Raw genomic sequence first — 20,638 nt, 5'->3', positions numbered from 1 at the left:
ACTAAAGGGATGTGGTGGTCAGAGTCACTGACTTGGTTGACACATGTCATCAGTTCCCAGTTGTTCTGAATGATGCTCATGCTGTTGATCACTGGATTTTCTGGTCCAGACTCAATTATTTACAGACTGCCGCCATGGAATTGGAATATTGCTGAATGCGACGTAAAACAGAAATCACTCAAAATCAATATTCAGTCAATCCATGAATTTTCACTTAATCTACAAATGTAGATCACAATTTCAGCATCACTTATTGTCACCAACAGATGAAACACTCGTGGCGGTGACTGTTGCACTTCAGCCTGGCCTTGAAGCATTTACACTTGTTTGTTTGACACTTGCTGTGTCTAGAGCAGCCACACCTCACAAACCCCTGTCCACCACGTATGGATGAAATCAAATTTCATGAAATGACTGAAGTATATTGATTGTTGTCACTCAAAATGACATGAAATGGATGACCCTCATGGTCATTTTAGAGAATAACTGAAATTTTTCATCATCTAAAAAATGACTGATTTCACAATATGTTAAACATGCAGACAACTTTTTTTTATTATTAAATCTTAGTCCACGAAATTCAGAACTCACAATGGTAGAACAACAATTATGCATCATGCTAAACTAACAAATGATTGTACCTTTTTAGTAAAGTGACCTAACACTGTCATGAAAAGTTTTCTGCCAGACTTTATGTCGAGAGAAATACTTGTATTCCAAATGATTATAGTAATGCTTCTATCAGTATGCACCCCACGCACATTTGTGCAGAAACCTCAAGCAGGCAGGAGTGCTCTCCCTTTACTAGTTTAAGCTGATTTTGTTCGCGACATTCATACAATGTCCCAGCATATCTCACAACTTGTTTTTACAAGTCTTTGTTTATAATCATTTTACAAATGTCTACATCAACAGTGAAAAATGCTTTGAAGTGCAACAGCAACAGAAATTGTCAACTACATCAAAATCTTTGTTGAATTAATCCCATGTCCATGGGTGCTGTATATGTGTGAAGAATGGCAACAGGCATGTGGAGTGTTTTAAAATGCCTTTCACACATGCAGATGGTCTTTTCAAAATTATCCCTGCTCAAATCCCACTTAACACTTTGTTATGTTAATATTTGACAGTACACGCTCCATTTTGACTTGTAATTTGGCCAGACCAATTATATTTCTCGTAGTACAGATTTGTGTCCTCAGAAAACCTAAAGGCTGGAGGCAAAAAAATAAAAACAAAAAAATATCAAAATAATATTTCATCTAAATACTTAAGGCATTTTATGAAGTACATATAGGGCAAAACAAAAGTCTAACAAAAACAAATTACTTTTTGAGTGGGGAAAATTATTGAAGTTGTGTTTTCTTATTCTTGACAAAATGTGATCAGCAGATCTGTAAAATAATAAATTTGGTCATGATTTTTCCTTGATATTTTCTGTTCAATCAGTTAGAATTCTCCCTTTCCACTTTGGTACAATAGGTCAGCCCATATCTTATTGCTGGAATATAGCTAACGGTGGCATAAATCTAATCTCACAGTTTGTTATTATACTATTTATCAATATGTAATGAGATAGTTGAGAGTAGCACTTGTCTTTCTATAACTGTATAGCTGGACATAAACCTTTGAAATATTTGCACTTTTCCAAGGGAAAAGTGACGTGAGTGAGGGAGTAGATATACAGTCATGTTTTGTTAATCCATCATCGTCCATTACACAGCAAACTGTCGGATTAACAAGGATGTCAGACTTAGTACATGAGACAAAATTTCAATTTGTTAGCAACAAAAGCGTTGGATGAAACCAATTGTCAGAGGGCGGGATTAATGAGTCTTGACTGTACACAGAACCAAGATTTGACATAATTAATCAAGAATATTTTGGAGAGGAATAAATTTTTGTTCCTGGAAAATGCTAGTGAATTAGTGCCACAGTGAAGTTGTTAGATCATTTCGAGGTACCTGTGTTTGATTCCCACTCTGGTACTGTTTGTTTGTCAGTCCCCAATGAACATAGTTCTAGAATTTTTCAAAGCACTTAATAGATCAAATATTTTCTCTTTAACTATTAAATTAAATTGTTGATTTTAAAAATTCAAATAGTAAACTAGGCTGTCAAGGACAAGGAAGGGTTCCTTAGCAATCAAAGGCTCCTCAATACAATACAGGAATGTTTTACATATTTAAAGGTTGTTTTATTTTAAATTTTATTCAACTTTTCACAAAGTTGAAAAGTTATAAATTATTTTGATATGGTAATGATAAAAATTTAAATTATTTAAAAATTTAAGGAAATGAAGCAGTAGGAATGTCATGGACAAGTTACAGGATAGTTTGTTGAAATATCTATTGCTGTGATGTTGCTGGAATGTTGAGAAATGTGGCGTAAAACTAACACATTCAGAATATTATGTTGACATAGGCCATAAGTCAACTCTTATCATAATATTTATGTGTTATTTTCATAGGTCCGCAAACTCATCTATCTGATTATATCTGTGCAAATCCATGAAAAAAACATCAATTCACATGAACGGTTAGGATGGAATTAATATATTGCCATCTGATGACTACAGAGATATATTGTTTTGATCATTTCCTATTCAAGGACTGTGTGACCTGGCCTTGAACTTTCATTGATCCAGTTGTAAACACACTCTATGAGCACGCTCAATGTGGCTTATCTCCCCTTCTTAATCATCAGCTGTGCCTGTGATGGCTTGATTCATCACAGCAGAGAGAGAGAGAAAGAGAGAGAGAGAAAAAAAATGAGATATTCTGGTTTGAAAATATTGTTGTTGCAGTGTTTTAATTTGTTGAATTGTTGATTAGAATGCAGTCATAAATGTGTGGCAATGAAAGTTTTTGTTGTGTTTTTGTTTTTGAAATGTGTAGAATTTTAGGGCATGGAGTGATGTTCTTATCTTTATTTGTGTCATTATTTTCAAGGCTACATGTTTTTCTGATGTCTTTTTAATTCATGATCCTGTTTGTCTCGATGATGCAATAATCCAACGACTTGGTACTTTTATTTTTCTTTTTTCCTTTTTGGTTGTTTTTTCTTGTGTTTTTTTCATGTGAGTGTGTGTTAGAGAGGGGTAGGGTGGTGAGGGAGAGTTATTCTCTTGTCGAGAAGTAGTCTGGATCATATGGCTTCTTATCAGTTGTAGTTGCAAAAAGTGGACAGCTTAAAAGAGTTGCTGTGTTTTAAATGAACAGAGGTGTTAATTAATTCTTCTGTGCAATTGTAGGTCCCAGTTCTAATGGGGCAGTTTAGTGCTTAACATGTTTCTTCGTCACACCAAAGATTCACTATATGGGTACTATGTGTGGCACCTGTTTCTGGTGTTCCCCACAGTAATATTGCTGGAATATTGCTGAAAGCGGCATAAAACCAAACTCACTCACTCACTCATGTAACGAATGAACAGATTATTCGTTGACTGGATGGGGGTCGGTGGGGTAGGTAGCCCAGTGGTTGAAGCATTCACTCATCATGTCATGACCTGGGTCTGATTCCCCACATGGGTACAATGTGTGAATACCATTTCTAGTCGTGATATTGCTGGAATGTTGCTAAAAGCGGAGTAAAACTTAACTCGTTCACTTGATGGGATGGATGCACACACTGTCAGCCACATCACTGTGTGACCTTCAGCCACAAATTGGGTTTTGGAGTGTTTTGCATTCAGCTTGAACCTCCATATATCTACATAATTAACTTGGATACTTAATGATGTAAATTTCTCATGACTGATATATCATCATAATTAGCGTGTGCTGTGTGAATGTTAAACAAGTCCATTACAACTGGTATTACTCAGCTTTAACAATAGTATAAGGTAAGCTTCTTCTCTTCCTGAACATAGAGGTCTAGATATTGAGTTGAAGTGAAATGTGATTGAACATCATATTCGTTATAATTATGCTTATGTATAGTGACTGTGGCATCTTGCATTGGTGAACCTGTGATGATCTGGGTTAGAAGCTTTAGTAACCGTTGCTTGTAGTATGATGCGACTAACATGATCAAGTGGTAAGACTTGCTGATCTGGTTGCCCCATCTCATCTTTAATGCTCATGATACTGATCACCTGATTGTCTGGTTCAGACTCAGTTATTTATAGATTGACGCCATATTGCTTGAATACTGCTGACTGAAGCTTCAGACAGTAAACAAGATCTTCATGGAATTTACTTGGCATTGTGCAGGGAATGAATCTGATAGAGGGTCCAGGGCACAAGGATGGTTTTCTTGTACCAGATGTGTGGATTGTTTTAGCAGTATAGGTGCAGGGCCAAGCAAGCCTGATAAGCAAGCAATGCCTGATGTCATAGGCAGTGCTTTGTGTCATTGGGGAACTTTGACTGTCAGATTGTAGAAGCTGGTATCATAGTGGTTTAAGTGTTGTCACTCTGAAGACAAGGATTAGATTCCCCATGTGGGTGCAATGTATGCAGCCTATTTCTGGTGTCCCCTCTTTGATATTGCTGGAATATTGCTAAAAGCAGCTAAAACTAAACTCACTAGAGCCTTGTCTCACTCTTATAAGAGGTATGATACATCCTTGGCCTAATACAATACGGAAGTTACGGAGTGAGTGTTGGTATCAGCAAATCTCAAGATCAATTTAATGAGATTAATTTTAGCCATGAAAAAGTCAGCAACAACTAATGCATTGTGGTGCTTATGTAGATGAATATCAGTGTAAAACACACAGTCTTTGTTTAACTTGGGTGCACTACAGAGAAACAGAAAACACACTCTGAACTGACCATGTTGCAGATAGTCAGTGTTAACTAGTTTATTGTTTGTAAGGCGATGGAGTAGCTCAGTGGTTAAGACATTCGCTGCTCGTGCTTGAGGATCAGTGTTCAATTTCCCACATGAGTACAATGTCTTAATCCCATTTCTGGTGTCCTGTACCATAAAATTGCTGGAATATTGCTGAAGCAGTTTAAAACTGAACTCACTCGCTCCCTTCTCCCTTAATGCTGAGCCTCAGCAAGGCAGTGTATCAGCAAATACCATCTTTATCCTGCACCCCCAGCCTTCTGCCCTCTGGACAACAGGCCATGGTAAATTGCACCAAGCATTTGTAAAAGTGATAAGGGACACACTTTTCAGAAGTATAAGAGTGAACATACGAACATAAACACATTATGTATTGCAATAACTCTGAAGTTTGGTAAACTTGGGATTCGGGGGAGAACTTGCCACATTAACCTAGTCTGTAAGTTCGGCAAGATCAGCTGGTGCTGGTTGTTTCATCCTGTGAGAGACTTGATTTGATTCCCCTCTAGGTTGCAATTTGTGAAGCCCATTTCTGGTGTCCTCTACTATGATGTTGCTTGGATATTGCTAAACTGGTGTAAAATTGGACTTCTTCACTCACTGAAAATGTTTCAATATATCAAAAACTATCTTCCACAGATGATATTGCTTGTGTGAGATCAAATGATATCTCCTGGGAGATAACATTTTGACAACAAACTTTTGTACAATGATAATCCAGTGAGATCATTAATTTGATGATGTCACAATGCTGTGCCATAACTACACTGCACCGAAACTTTCATTGAAAACCAATGAAAAGTGATTTTTATGATAATTTTAATCTCACACTTGTGTCTTCTGACTTGAAACATATCAACACTCATTGATAAAAGTAAAAATATCCTTTGCAAACCTTGGATATTTGTCTTTATCAATTCATGTTGATGTAATTGACAACAGTAGACATTATGTGAGATCCTCTATATACATGGCATCCCTAATATGTCCCTCAGTCCATGAACCACATTATTTTCCCGACTGCCAAACCCCCTCTGATATACCAATGCCCTTAATGAAGCAAGGGCTAGATTTCCTCAGGTCCTGAATCTCACATCTCACGTCTCTCTGGGGCTTCTCTTCAATTTATACGTTATTTCAAAATGATATGAATTCACAGACTAAGATGAACTAGCTGATGACATCCCTGTCATGGTTGTCCAGGACCAGCAGAGACACAAGCTCCTCTCAGTGTTAACAAGTGGAGTTGCCCCCTGGAACAAATCTGGCAGATTTGCTGGTAGTTCCATGACACTCTACAACCCCTTGTTCATTTCAAACATTTGTGAACACTGAGTTGTGAGGTACATAGTGTCACATATAGTGGTACATACATCATGGCAGTTTCTGACAGATCCTTGGTGACAGTCCCCATCTTGTTGGTATTGATGCCAGACGTCATGGCAGACGTCACGGCTGACTGATTTTCTTGATTGGATTTTGACTGATGGTGTTTCAGTGAAGTCCAATCTTGCAACCCCTGATGATGAGCTGTCGTTTGCAACAGATGTATTCATGGGTAACGTGATTGTTTCAGGCAGAACCTTAGCTCTGCTTAATGGGTGACTTGGTAATAGACTCCTTGCAAACGATCAAAGTCACTGACATTTTGTTAATGATCCTCTGGTAATTAGACTCCAAATGTCAGGCTTTTCCATGGCTTGCAAATGCGTTTCAAAGAAGAGAAGAAGAGATTGGAATTAAAAATTAAAAACTCATTGTATTAGTGGTTATGAATTTTTTGTGAAAAAATGATAAGGCTATAGCATTGTATAGAGGAACTGTCATCCATCCCTGCTAATTATAATTATGTTGGTTTTCCTTTCTTAAAGATTAAACTAAGTTAAAATTTTGTTCAATATATGAAATCTAGACTGGCATAAAATGAGTATACAAATATACAACATCAATGGTTTGAAAGAAATAAGTGTAAGAAATATATCAGGGTTATATGTTTTTATATCATCAGTTCCTAAAATCATTGAAAGTTAAAAAGATCTTGGTCTCTTCAGTTTTTACTGGTGTAGAGTTAGAACCAAAGGGACCTTGAACTGGTTTGTGTGGAGAGAGTACAAATGTTAATCCCATTGGAATCTAACTCAGCATTTTGAACGTCATCAGTAATATTCAAGCTATATGGCAGGGGTGTGCAAATAGTAGTGTCAACCAGATGATCACTGGATTGTCTGGTCCAGGCTCCATAATTTACAGACTGCTGTCATGTAACTGGACTATTCCTGCAATGCAGCTCCGAAGACCTGGGTTTGATTCCCCACATGGGTGCAACGTTTGAAGCCCATTTCTAATGTCCCCTACCATGATATATATCATAGCAAAAAACGTATTCACTTGTTTATTTCATTTTTGGGTTATGTTTTCTTTTTCCAGTTATGTCCCAATTAATGCTTAGTATCTGAAAATATTCTATTTTGACAGTAACAAACTAACCCATATATATTGAAAAGGAGTCCGATGAAGACCAGAATCTGAGGGAATCTAGACTTGCTTCATTTATGGCTTCAGCATTGCAGAGAGAGTTTGGCTGTAGGGAAAATAATGTGGTTTAGAGACTGTTTGACAGACTAAAGTAACATCTGCTGTGTGGAACACTGTCAACAATGGCAGCTCATCATCCTTGATAGAAGTGTTATGGAAACTGAGATAACCAATACTGAGTTAAGATATTCATATGTAATCAGAAGGATGGCGCTGCACATTTAGACTGGGATGTTTTGATGAAAGAATAAGGCTGTGGTGTTGGATTGTCGGTAGCTGGACTGATGTTTGGCTCTGAAAGCAATGATCAACTATCTACTGCCAACATGGCTTATTTGATGATAACTAGTTTTGTTCACTTTTACGAAGCTGATAAGAATTTAGTGGCAGGAATGTTTAAACTGTATCTGTTTGGGAAGATATCCAGGCATTGAATTCAGAGTAATACATGCAAACAGCTGTTATTTATCTGTATTGAAGCACAAGAAATGTGTCAGCAATTATGCAAAGTGCTCTCTCTCTACTTGAACTCAAATTTGTAGATAACCATGGCTTCAGTGATATGACGTCACCCATGGATGTTATTGCTTCAGTATACAAAGGTTGTCATTGCTTGATTCCATGGCAGCTAGGGTGTAATAAATTAATTATTCTGATATATATTGATAATTTTTTTTTCTGGGTTGGCCAAAAGGATTTCTGATATCAGATTACTTTTATCAACACTTTTCAACTAATGAGATTGCAGTTCACAATTCAGCTTATGGTTTAACATTCCATATTTCCTTGTATAGGATAAGAGGTGACTAACAGGATTGGGCGATCAGGCTTGTTGACTTCACTGACATGTCTTCATTGAATGTCCAGTATAGTCCAGTCAAATAAATGCCAGATTTAACAAGAGAAAACAGATTTTGACAAAATAGTGATGTCATATATCTTGTGTAGATTAAGCTTTTCATCCATATACCAGCTGCATGTTTGACGTCTGCCTGGGGACTATCAACTCAGAACCAGACAATCCAATGTGATGTTACAAGCAAGGCCAAGTGCTATCGATAGCCTCAACACGTAACCAAGCTTCTTCAAGCAGTCTACCATTTAATGATGGCTAACATCTAAGCTTTTAATGAGTGAATGGTTTTACAGCACAGTGTTCCAGCAATATCAAAGTGGGTGACACCAGAAATGGGCTTCACTCATAGTACCCATGTGGGGATTCAAACCCAGGTCTTCAGCATGACAAGCCAACTCATTCACCACTAAGCTACCTTATATTCAAAATGCATGGTGAATGTTTCCCCTGGATTTATGATGAATTCAAGAAAATGGTAAACTGACTCCTTTTCAGCAAAATCAAATTAAGAGAATAAAGGATGGCTTATTATTGTCTCGGAGGAAAATTTACTAGAAGTAATATGGCATGTGCAGCCACTTTACTGGCTCTGATTCAGAAACATTGGGTTGTGCCAGGAGTGAAGTTAATCATCTGGGAGGATTTAATTTCATGTTACCCGACCTAGGTGACTTATTTACAGTCAGTGTTTTCCATTTTAGTTTTTGTGGAATATTTCTGATCTCGTCCTCAGCGAAGTGTGGTGATGAAGTGCTGTAAGTTGATGTTACGTGTGCTGGAATTCTTCACTACAAACCACCACATGAGAAAATATTGTGACACAAACAAGTATTTATCTTAATGCAGATCTTCAGAACCGTTCGATATTTATTTTTTTAAATTTGGCACATAGATATGTATGGTGGTGTACTGCTGCCTTTTGGTAGGTTTGTAATTTTGAATCGAATATGTTTGGCATTTCAATGGCAACAAGTTTGAACTTGACTTAAATTGGAGGTAATGTTCTTTCCTGGAGCATAACTTTTAAACCATTCTGTATTTATTTAACAAACCTGGCACATATGTAAGTCTGGTAGTGTACAGGTGCCTTTTGTTATTTTTTTTTAATTCTGAATAAAATATTTTTTGAGTTTCCGTGGCAACACGTTTGACTTTGACTCAAATTGGTGGTGTGAAGATCTGGGGTAAAATAGGTCTTCTGCAACCCATGCTTGCCATAAAAGGTGACAATATGGTGACTAACGACATCGGGCCTATTCTACTCCAGACCTTCACGGATCGTCCTTATAGACATGGTAGTGTTGATGCTGAAAGTTTGTAGAGAAGGTCACCTTATACCTGGGGTTACACTATACATGACAGTCTTTATACAGTCAACATAGAAAGTTCACTGTCAAAGCTATAAAAGATGTATGTGCTTGTAATTCTGACTACACTATCTTTGGCTCCATTCAGGAAGCAACCTTTACTCAAGTTAACCTGAACTCCCATTCTTTAACATTGCATTAAGGTTACCTCCTTGACTTACAACCACCCAAGAGCTTTGTGAAAGGAGGCCCTGTTCCTTTCAATCTGGGTCTCCCGAACCAGATTAGCATTTACGATCAAATGTGACTGATGTTTGCGGTGCAGTCAGAGAGTTTTGTGACAGAGATTTGTGGCACTTGTAGCGGAATGTGTTTATGAGTAGCTGCAGAAGAAGACAGTAAGTCCCTCCAGGAGTGTCCTGTTCCTTGTCACTGATGGAGATTGGATGGCGAGTGACAGATACATGCAAGTCCTGAGGGACCCATCAACTTGGGCCAGCGACTTGTGTTTTCCTCCATCTTACTGGTGGCCGTCACCATTGGGCTGCTGCTGCTGCTACAGACACTGTTGTCTGTCTGTCCCACAGCTCCTGAACCACATTATTTCTCCACTGCCTAGCCCTTTATGCAGTGCTAAAGCCAAAATGAAGCAAGTCTAGATTTCCCCAGGCTCTGAATCTCTGGTCTCCCTGGTGCTCCTTATCAGTTTATATGAGTTAATTCATGGCTATCAAAATTTGTCTAATTTTCCAGTATCACTGAGCCCTGTCCACAATGCAAAAGCCCGATATGAACCAAGTTACCTTTTGCTCCAACTAGCTAACTGGGGTCCTTTCCATAACATATGGGCTTATTTTTGTTGGGTGTTTCTGTTCCCTGGGGTCCGCTCAGGTCATTCATTTTGATTCGAGGATTATAATGCTTTTTTTAAATGCATCAAAATGATCATAGGTATTTATGATGTATATTTTGCCCAAATAAGTAGCATATCGGAAAGTTTGGTTGTGCTGGCGTATGTGTGTGAGATGTATTCTTGTTCATGAATATTACAGTTGCCATTGTTTGTATTTACTCTGAAATGGAAAGTTCAGATTCCTTCTTTTTTGTTTCAGGTAAGTACGAGAATTTGCTTGACCTGGTTTGACCTTCAATATGACCTTCAGTTTGACCTTGGTGCTGACTGCGACAGGTAATGTTTGTTGACGTATATTGACAAGATAAACGCTGCTGTTGGTGGAGCCAGTGTGAGATAAACAAAATAGTATCAGGTGACAGTACATTTACATCTGTACATTGCACAATCAATAGCTCCATGTTACTCGAAGAAACAGGCACATGTGGCCGATTGCATTGGACACAAAATGTTTTGCAGAAGAGTCAGTTACTCATGCACAGGCTGATCGGAGGGCGTATTGTACAAAGCAATCTTAGAGTTAAGGTGACTGAATAACTCCCATACCTTAACACAGACTTAAAGTAGTCTTGGTGCTATGGTGGCCGTAACTCCCATCCTTTAACATGGTCTTAGCGCTATGAACGTAACTCCCATGCCTTAACATGGTCTTAAGGTAGTCTTCGCACTAAAATGACCATACCTTAACATGGTCTTAAGGTAGTCTTAGCATTAAGATGACCATACCTCCCACACCTTAACATGGACTTAAAGTAGTCTTAGTGCTATGGTGACTGTAAACTCCCATACCTATACATGGAGTTAAGGTAGTCTTAGTGCTGAAGTGACTGAAACAGAGATACCTTAACATGGACTTCAGACACCTGAAAGTCCGGGCTAGAATAGTCCTTCAGCAGCCTCTGCTTGCCACAAAAAGCGACTATGCTTACTTTAAAAGGCAACTAACCGGAGCGGGTGGTCAGGATAGCTGACTTGATTGACACATTATCGGTTCCAAAATGCACAGATCAGTGCTCATGCTCTTGATCACTGGATTATCTGTTCCAGACTTATTTACAGACTTCTGCCATATGAATGGAATATTGCTGAGTGCAGCGTAAAACTAAACTCACTAACTTGGACTGAAGGTAGTCCCTAGTGCTAAGGTGACCATAACTTGCATACCTTAACATGGACTGAAGGTAGTCCTTAATGCTAAGGTGGCCATAACTCACATACCTTAACATGGACTGAAGGTAGTCTTAATGGTAAGATTGTTCAGTGCAACAGACCCAGGCCTGACAAATGAGTAGATGCAAAAATTATATTATCTTAAAAGTTTTAATAATAACAGTCTGACAGCAATGTGATCTGCAAGATTCAGGAAGAGCATGGGAAATGTGCAGACCTCATGTTTGAAAAGTCTCACTTGCATCCCAAGCATACTGTCATCAGATTCCCCATTGTTCTCAATGCCCATGGTTTGGTACCTCCTGATCTCTTAGCACTGTTCAGGAGAGTGCCAGGTTCTCCACCAGGAGCACAGCCCTTCTGACAATCTGGACAATGCAGAAAGCTGCAGTGTTTGGGAGTTTACAAATTTTCTTGAAGGTTCTTGGTGGGTTCGACTAGTCATCCTGGTAAAGAGCCTTGCACTAGCCTGTCTGTACGAGGATCACTCGAACCTTCTCTGTTTTATGCTATCTTTCATCTGTAAAACATAATGATAATATTTTTGTATAGCCCCTATTTCCAGAATAGCTGCTCAGTGCTGCTTTATGTGTTAAAATTCACTTTGTTGCAGTTCAATCAGTGGATGAGAAAAGAAATCTGTTGAATTTTCTTTTAAAAGTTGGGAGAGAGTCACTGTTCCTGATGTGAATGGGGACCATGTTCCACCACTTGAGTAAATCAAAGCTGGTGATGTCAGTCACTGGACTGCCTGTAGGCAGTTGTAAAGACCCTGAAGCAAATATTTCCAAGAAAGCTCATACAAGTCTGGAAAATATGGCAAGTCTAGATTTCCACAGCTTCTGAAAATGAAGACAGTCTCATGGCTCCTTTTCATTATATTTCTTTTTTTTTTTTGCTATGATTTTTTTCTGTAATATACATTAATTTCAGCGACTAGATGTTATTGTAGACTGCTTGGTCTTTGCTCTGTCACTTACAGATTGCTTTATCCTAGCTCCAAGGCTGTACTGAAAGCTAAGCTAGTGGATGTATATTAATCCCATCATTTGAAGAGGCAGGTCTACACATGCAGACAAGCAGGAGCACACTCAGTTCGAGGGACAATGTGTTCTTTTTATTCATGTTTTTGTTAAAAACTATCACACAAACGGTTTTTTTACCTTAGAGGCTTGTGCAGGTCTATCTGCTGTCATACACCAAGAGGGTGATGAGGTAGCCTAGTGGTTTGAGTATTCGATTGTCAGGTAGAAGGTTGGAAAAAATGTTCAAAGCCAATTTCTGGTGTCCCCCACCATGATATTTTGATATTTTAGACTGTTTTCCCTTGGAGACTGGTTCAACTACCCACAACTATCAATCTCAAGTCAGCTTTCTGACACAACCTGGAGACTACTGGCTTAATTGGTTTCCACCTACATTTGGAATTTTATATTTTAACCAAAGAAAACTCACATTTATTCCTCTATTTGTTGCAGATAATATTGGGCTTGGAAGACGTTTGTGCGTGGAGTTTGTCATTTTCATTTGGAACTGTCTAAGCTCATAATATTCATTTTTTAAACACAGAAATCTGATATTATGCTTTTTGTGGTTGTTCTCATTTATACTAAGATTTCAGAAACCTTGCCGTTGTTTGACTGATTAGAAAATTCACCTGACACTACCTTCTATTGAGGTTGTCAGATCTTCAGGCAGAGAGATACTGATGGCTCAAAAATATTTGATCTCAGAGACTATCTTTAATTTGCCCTTACATTTTTGCTTTTCATGTCAATTTCCTAATTGTTCCTGGCAGTTACATGTGTTATTAAATTTCAGCTGTAAAATGATTGGTTGAAGGAAGGGGGTTAAAAAGGCCGGCAAAAGGTAGTCAAGTGTTAGCTTGTCACACCGTACACCCAGGTTTAATTTCAGACCTTTTCTGGTTTCTCAGGATACAGATACAGGTTTTGCTGGTATATTTTCTCATTCATTTGCTCTCACTCACTTTTGGAGATCAACAATGTTTGTCTAAAGGGAGGTCCAGAGCAAATTTGGAATTTTGTGTGTAAATTTTTTTAAAGAATTATCACAGTTTAGACGTGGACAAACTAAGAAAGGTTTGTCACACCAATTAATTGAAAAGCATAATCCAAATGTTTGTAATTTTTGTAACACAGCTAATTTATCTACAGAAGTGATGTATTTCAAAAATTTGGTGCCAGTGTTTTTATTTTTTTTTAAAAATTGCATCATATATTAAAGTCAAAAAGCCCTGTGGAATTAGTGTTCAACAGTTTGAACACATTTGAATTGATTGTTTTCAAGTTTGTCATATGAACTTCAGTATCTGTAGGAGAGGTGCAATGCAGAATAACATTCTGATAATTAATCAATCAAGAAATATCATAAATTATTTCTCCAGTTTGGAGGAGAACATCCCACATCAAATTTAACTTAGCCAACTTTACAATTGTTAAATGGACTTATTTCATACTTTGATAATGGCAAGTTTGTTCATAGTAAATATGCAATGGAAAGTTTGATACAGATCTTGCATTTATTTCAGCAAAAATCATTAGTTGTTGTAAACCTGGAATGGGGAATCACAGTCAGGGATGTCAGTGAGCCTTGTCGACATTTTTTGGCTTAAAAAAGCAAGATTTATGGATGTAAACGTCTTTATTTGAAATAACACAATATTTCAGAGTGTGTGCTTGCTCCTTGTCATGGTTTGGCTTGTATATATTTGAGTCTTTTATAGATACATATTTTAAACAAGATTAAAAGACATTCTGGGTATAAATGTCAGCCCAGCAAATCCTCAGAGATAAATGTGGTTACATGCTGTGGAGCTAGACTCTGGACATGTGTAATTGAGGGATAGCCAGTCTGTGTCTGAGGACTGTCTGTGGCTTCGAGGTTTCCTGATTTGTGAAAGACAGTGACTGGAAGCACCGTTTGGAATAATGCTGACATGATGAAGTCATAAATATGTCAGTCATTGTAATCCATGTTGAACAGTTGATCAAAGAAGATGGAGAAGAAGATGCCAGAATTAGCTGTGTGTTATACAGGATTTTCCGGGTGTGATTGTTATGATCTGTTGTTCTGTCACAGTACGGTACTACCATCTTGGTACAGGATTGGATTGACTGTTATGGAGGTTAAATCATCTGAGCCCTATTCTTTTAATATAGATGACTGAATGGGATTGAAGTGACAGAACTTAATGAGCAGAGATGATTCACTTAGACCATGAAGCTTATATCAAGGGCTCAAATCTTGTTCATAGAAGCAACTCTTCCAAATAGTTCTTACACCCTGTTGGACCCTCTTGGCCCTGTGGAGGGGTACCCTAGTGGCGGATGCAATTGCTGAACATGCCAAATGCCCAAGTTCAATTCTGCACATCAATGCTATATGTGAAGCCTATTTCTGTTTCCCGATAATGCGGAAATATAAGTAAAAGTGGCTAAAAACAATACTCAAACAAGCCCATGACCACGATATGGATCCTGTGGTCCAGCTCTCTGACCCAGTTTGGAGCGGTGCCTTAGCCTAGTGGTTAAAGCGTTTGCTCATCATACCAAAGACCTGGGTTTGATTCCCCTCATGAGCACAATGTGAGAAGCCTATTGCTGGTGTTCCTTGACGTGATCTTGATTGAGTAGTTCTAAAAGCGGCATATTACTAAACCCACTCACTCTAACTCTGTGAATTGCATGTCATCTTACCCCCAGGTTGTTGCTCATGATATCAGTCACTAGAATAACTTAACTCATGTATTTACAATCCACAGTCACATTTGCTGGGATATTGCAGAGTGCAGCTTTAAAGAAATAATTAGTTAAATATACATGGAAACATCTGACCTGGGAACATTTCTTTTAACAAAAAACTCTTTGTATGATTCTGTGCTTGTTATTTGTGGAATGAACAGTTTAACTTCTGAAACGAACTTCACACAGTCAGTGTATGCCAATCCTATTGTTATTCTTCCACGGTGCACATGAAATTGTTTGGCCCCATTCTGGCACGTCATAAATGAAATTGGTTGGTACTATCCAATAATCTTTCTCCCCTGACGTTACCACATATGTGTTACCATCAACCTATTACTGTTCCACTATGCCAGGTCTGCTGGGAGCTGATGAGGTAACAAGAAGTGATGTATGGTATTGTGGAGTACTGCATTCATTATTAACACACTCTGCAATTAGAGGGTCAGCAGGACAATGTCCTGTCTGGTCAGTGCATGCTGTCTCAACACCAATAACATGTTATGTACGACTGATGGCGACGTTGCCCGTAGTAGAGGCTCCAACGTGATAATTAACAGCCAGAATTCCTTTTGAGTTTTTAGTCAAACTTGTAAACCACATATATAAGCGATAATGTTATATTCTGAGATGGGAAAGAAAGGGCTACTTGACATATAACTGTTTATCTCAAAGGCAGGGAAACATATTTTTTGTGAGGAAACGAAGGGTTGTTTGTTGGAGAGGGGGTGGGGTGGGGGGAGGTTTGTTTCTTTCTTTATTCAGTGTGTTCTGCAACATGTTTATTTCTGTAGGTGGTAAGCTAGCTCCAAGGTAATAAGTGCTGTATTTCTTGTATAGTTTAGTTTGACATGATAAACCATCTCCGAAGGCTGTTCAGCGTAAGCTTTACTTCAGACATTGGCTGCTTACACCTCCATACATTTGTCTTTGTAGTCAAGTGACAGGTATTATAGCTACAAATGTGTTTTGGGACCAATCCTTTATTCCACCTCGAGATGGAAAAACAGTTCCATATCGGAGACCTTCGCGTGCTTTGGTTGGCACTGACATTATTGGCTGTTTGAAATGATGTCACTATCTTGGAGTCATGTTTGCTCCCGTTCCTTGTAACCATTCTGTGAAGTGTCCCCCAATCAATATCCAGGCCTGCTTGCTGCTATGGTCACTTGCTGTAGTCACACGGCCTTACAGGGTGGAAGTGTTGGACAGATCTGTTAACCAACTTGTGGATTACGATGGTGATGAGAGGGTGCGTAGTTTCAGTGATGTGACTGGCAGCCTGTTGAAGTCAGTTGGACAGGGAGCACAGGGGACCTGTTGAAGCTAGAAGTGTAGGTTGAAGACGAAGAAGGGGAGCTGCACAGGGCACTTGTTGAAGTTTGGAAGTAGAGGAGGCACGGGTCACCTGTTGAAGTCAAGGAGTACAGGGCTGCACAGGGCACCTGTTGAAGCAAGAAGTGTAGGGTGAAGTAAAGTAAGGGAGCTACAAGGGACACCTCTTGAAGTTAGTGAAGTCCAGTAGCAGAGCTAAACTGGACACCTGATAAGTTTGGGACTAGAGGGGGCACAGGGCACCAGCTGAAGTCAAGGAGCACAGGGCACCTGCTTAAGTTTGGGACTAGAGGAAGAACAGGGCACCTGTTGAAGTTGATGTCAAGAACTATAGATTGCTCATGACTTGTGTTGAAGTCTAGTTGGATGAGCTACAGGGGGCACCTGTTGAAGACTCGGTAGCACAAAACACTTGCTGAAGTCCTGGAGCAAAGGCATCCACAGGACACCTGTTGAAAATGAAGTCCTTGATGGCTGACTGCTGGAGGAAAGAGCATGGCCCCAGGAGGAGTGATCAAGTTCTCAAGGTAGAGTTCTTTTGGTATGATCCTGTCATTGATACTCAAAATATTCTTAATTGAAAGGGTTTAAGGTAATGACAGTGAAACTGCTTCTGGATTTCAGATTTTGTGTTTATTTGTTTGGTTAGTGAAATAAACCATTGTCAATGATATTAATTTAACATGGTTTTGTAACAAAATAATGGCCCAGGGTCACAGCCAGTATCTGGAAATTCTTTTTTAATTATTCACAATGATATTCTATAAAGAAACCTGATATCTCCAGTGGGGTAAAAGATAATGAACGGTAAATAATACTTCATGGGGATGGGGAATCTAAAGTGTATATCACCTAGGTGGTTATGTGTTATCATGTCTGAGAGTGGTTCATGCTGTCAATCACCAGTTGCCTACTCAAGTATTTATAGGGTGGGTAAATTGAATCCTTGTCGTAAAGGCTGTTATTTGTGAGGCCTGTGTTTGTTGCACCAGAACGATTTTGCTGAAACATTGCTGAAACGATATAGAAACTCACACATTCAAGATTACTCATGACAAGCATAACACAACATTCACTGTTCATCTGTGTATCAGTCGTGTGTCTCACAGTCCCTAAAACGTATTACTATCCCTACTGCCTCGCCCTCGCTGAAGTGCTGAAGTCCTAAGTTGAGCAAGTTTAGATTTCCCCAGGGTTCAGTTTCCCTCATCTTCCTTGGGTTCCTTTTCAATTTAGTTATTTGTTACAGTCTAAGTTATATATTCCGAAGCTACACATTAGTGTAAGGAAATGAAAAGTTTCATAGTCTATCAATAGACCCATGAAGGTCTGGGTTAGAATGTACCTTCAAGTAAGCCAAGCTTGTTGAAAGACAATGGGAATATTGCTGGAATATTGCTGAGTGTGGTGTAAAACTTTCCTCACTCTCCTACTATCTCTATTTGAGTTCCTGTTCATGCTCAACCCATGGTCAGTGTGATACCCTTTATCATACTTGTCTGATATACAGATCATTTCCTGCCCTGCCAGAAAGGTTGGCCAGCTTGTGCTGGTGTATATTGTGGAAGTGCTCTATAATAAGCATCAGGGCCTCCTTATTAAGCAACACAAGGAGTTTCCTCAGGGCTTCCTTTCTCCTAGTACCCATTGAAGTTTGGTAGTAAATTATCCAGTAATTAACTGCACAAGTTGGACAGGAGCTACAGCACCAAGAGATGGCTGTAACAGATCAACATGACTTTAGTAGAAGATTGCAGTGAAATGAGGTTGTTGTGGCTCGCTTCCTGATAGAAGCCCATTCACCTGGCACCTTAATGGGTCTGTAAACAGGCACTTTGAAAGGAAGGTTTATGTTCTGATAACCCTTCTTCCTAAGATAGGTTTATGATCCTGAAAGTGATCGCTGCAGTTTTGCCTGGCTGAGTGGCGTTATGACGTTTTGACGATACTGACAGGCTGTAATGGAGCAGTGTGTGTTGTGTTGTGTTGAGATGAGGTGATGTGTGGATTATTGCCGTGTACATCTCTGTGACCAAGTTACAGATACATGGCTTGACCAGTCAACCATGCAGGTCTGTAATACAGGAACAGGTAAAGTGTTTTGTTGGAGTCATCAGTTGGTAGGACACGACTTGCTTATCTCATAAGGGTTGTTCATCTGAAGATCTTCCTTGTCCAGTCATTGACCAAGCTGTTGTCACAGACTGTATCTTCTGACTGTGTGTGGAGGAAAGGACAGAAGTGAGGACTAAACACAGAACTGATTGGAGGACTGAACACAGAATTGATTAAGGGACTAAACACAAAACTGATCAGAAGACAGGATTGATCGGGGGGGGGGGACTCAACACAGCTCTGAACAGAGGACCGAACAGAGGACAGTGGAGGACATTAAAAGTATAGTGCCCAGATTGCATGTATTTCTACAGGGTTTGAGTTATGAGTAGTTTCATCCCATGTAGACATACGCTTGGTTTACCACACACTGTGGCCTGTTTGTTGGTGAGCATCCTCCACATGCCATCTGTCAGGGGTAGTTAATGTATAGACAATGTTAGGTGTCAGAAGTGTGTTGGAGTATCTGCTCTGACAGCAGGCAGAGATAACCAACTTATCAGCTGCTCTCTTACCTCAGTCAAAGTTCAAGACAAATTGAGTTACTGTACATCAGCCATTCATATAGGCTACTTCAAGCCTCCCTGTCAACAACAGGGGACCTACTTGTAGAAGTACCACGAAACTGTTGGTACTGACAGAACTGTGGCAAACACTATAACATGTGTGATCCTTGTTTGTGGTGTGCACTCTGGATTGACTTCGGTTCACTTATGGACGGGACATCATGAACAGTGCAGATGCCCTTGATGTGTCAGGAAGTTCCGATTACTATATTGTTAGAGATGATGATAGGATTTAGTCAGTGATTGATGTTCTGTGGAAGGATTGCAGTTTTGTCTTTGTGAATATCTTATTGCATCGTATATGTAAGAATCATTTGCCTGTTGGATTGTGGTTTTATACATTGTCTCAAGGCCTAGGAAACTTGAATGTGTAAAAGATATTCCACCAAGTACTGATCTTGGAAAATCTATCACAGTGGGTTGTTTACCTGGCAAAACAGATCTCAACTGGTTGTCTCTAAGTCCAGAAAGACCTGTGATGAATCTTCGCAGCCCACCAAGTGTGATGGGAGTCAAGTTTAAGCTGGGGCACTGGATTTCTGAAGATGTTCCGGAGGACAGAGTCCTGGTATGTGTACCATCTTTAAAAATTTTCAGGGTCAGAATAATACTGAATGCCTGAAACATTGGGTAGAGATTTTGGGCCAGGATAGTACTGAATGCCTGTAACAATGGGTAGAGATTTTGGGCCAGGATAGTACTGAATGCCTGTAACAATGGGTAGAGATTTTGGGCCAGGATAGTACTGAATGCCTGTAACAATGGGTATGGATAGTCCTGGGTACTTCATACCGATATGTGCAACATTGGATGGAGATTGGTCCAGAGTTCTTATTACCTTTACGTGCAACATTGTGCGGAAATTGGTCCACAGTACTTAATACTTGTATGTGCAACATTGGATGGAAATTAGTCCACAATACTTAATACCTGTACTTGCAAAATTCTGCTCAGATCTTAGTTTGTCATCCTCGCTATAAGAGATGAGAAAATATGGATTGGGTAGACTTGCTATGCAATTTTGATCACTGAGTAAATGGGGCCATGTTGTTGCTCACAAGTCCCCACCAGCTGTGGCTGGATATTAAATGGTTGGTTCCTTATCTGTATGGGTTATGTTGTCCTGCTACCCCCACACAGATTATGACCAGGATAGGAGAAGCATGTTGGTGAATACATGTGGGCAGGAGCAGTTTGATGTTGTTGTCATGGAAACATTGATGGGTTAAAGCATCAATGTGATCATTTAGGCTTTTGGAGGCAAATCTGCACAGTTACTT

General features: G+C 39.2%; 1 protein-coding gene across 6 annotated transcripts in view; it reads left to right on the top strand.

Moving 5' to 3' along the window:
* LOC137256365 (5'-AMP-activated protein kinase subunit gamma-1-like) overlaps positions 1 to 20,638 on the top strand; it is a 372,719-nt gene that overhangs the window by 180,747 nt on the left and 171,334 nt on the right. Inside the window, exon 1 of one of the 6 annotated variants that reach the window (XM_067794196.1) lies at positions 17,150 to 17,204. The exons of the other annotated variants lie outside the window; for them this stretch is intronic. The gene's annotated coding sequence lies outside the window, so the exon portion shown is untranslated. Of the gene's footprint in view, positions 1 to 17,149; positions 17,205 to 20,638 lie in introns of those variants that run through there. 6 annotated transcript variants of the gene reach the window in all.

This window comes from Haliotis asinina, chromosome 11 (assembly GCF_037392515.1).
Source record: "Haliotis asinina isolate JCU_RB_2024 chromosome 11, JCU_Hal_asi_v2, whole genome shotgun sequence".
In the NCBI taxonomy this organism is placed as follows: Eukaryota; Metazoa; Mollusca; class Gastropoda; order Lepetellida; family Haliotidae; genus Haliotis; species Haliotis asinina.
Note: the sequence above shows the minus strand (reverse complement) of the source record. Positions and strands in the feature narration are given on the sequence as shown.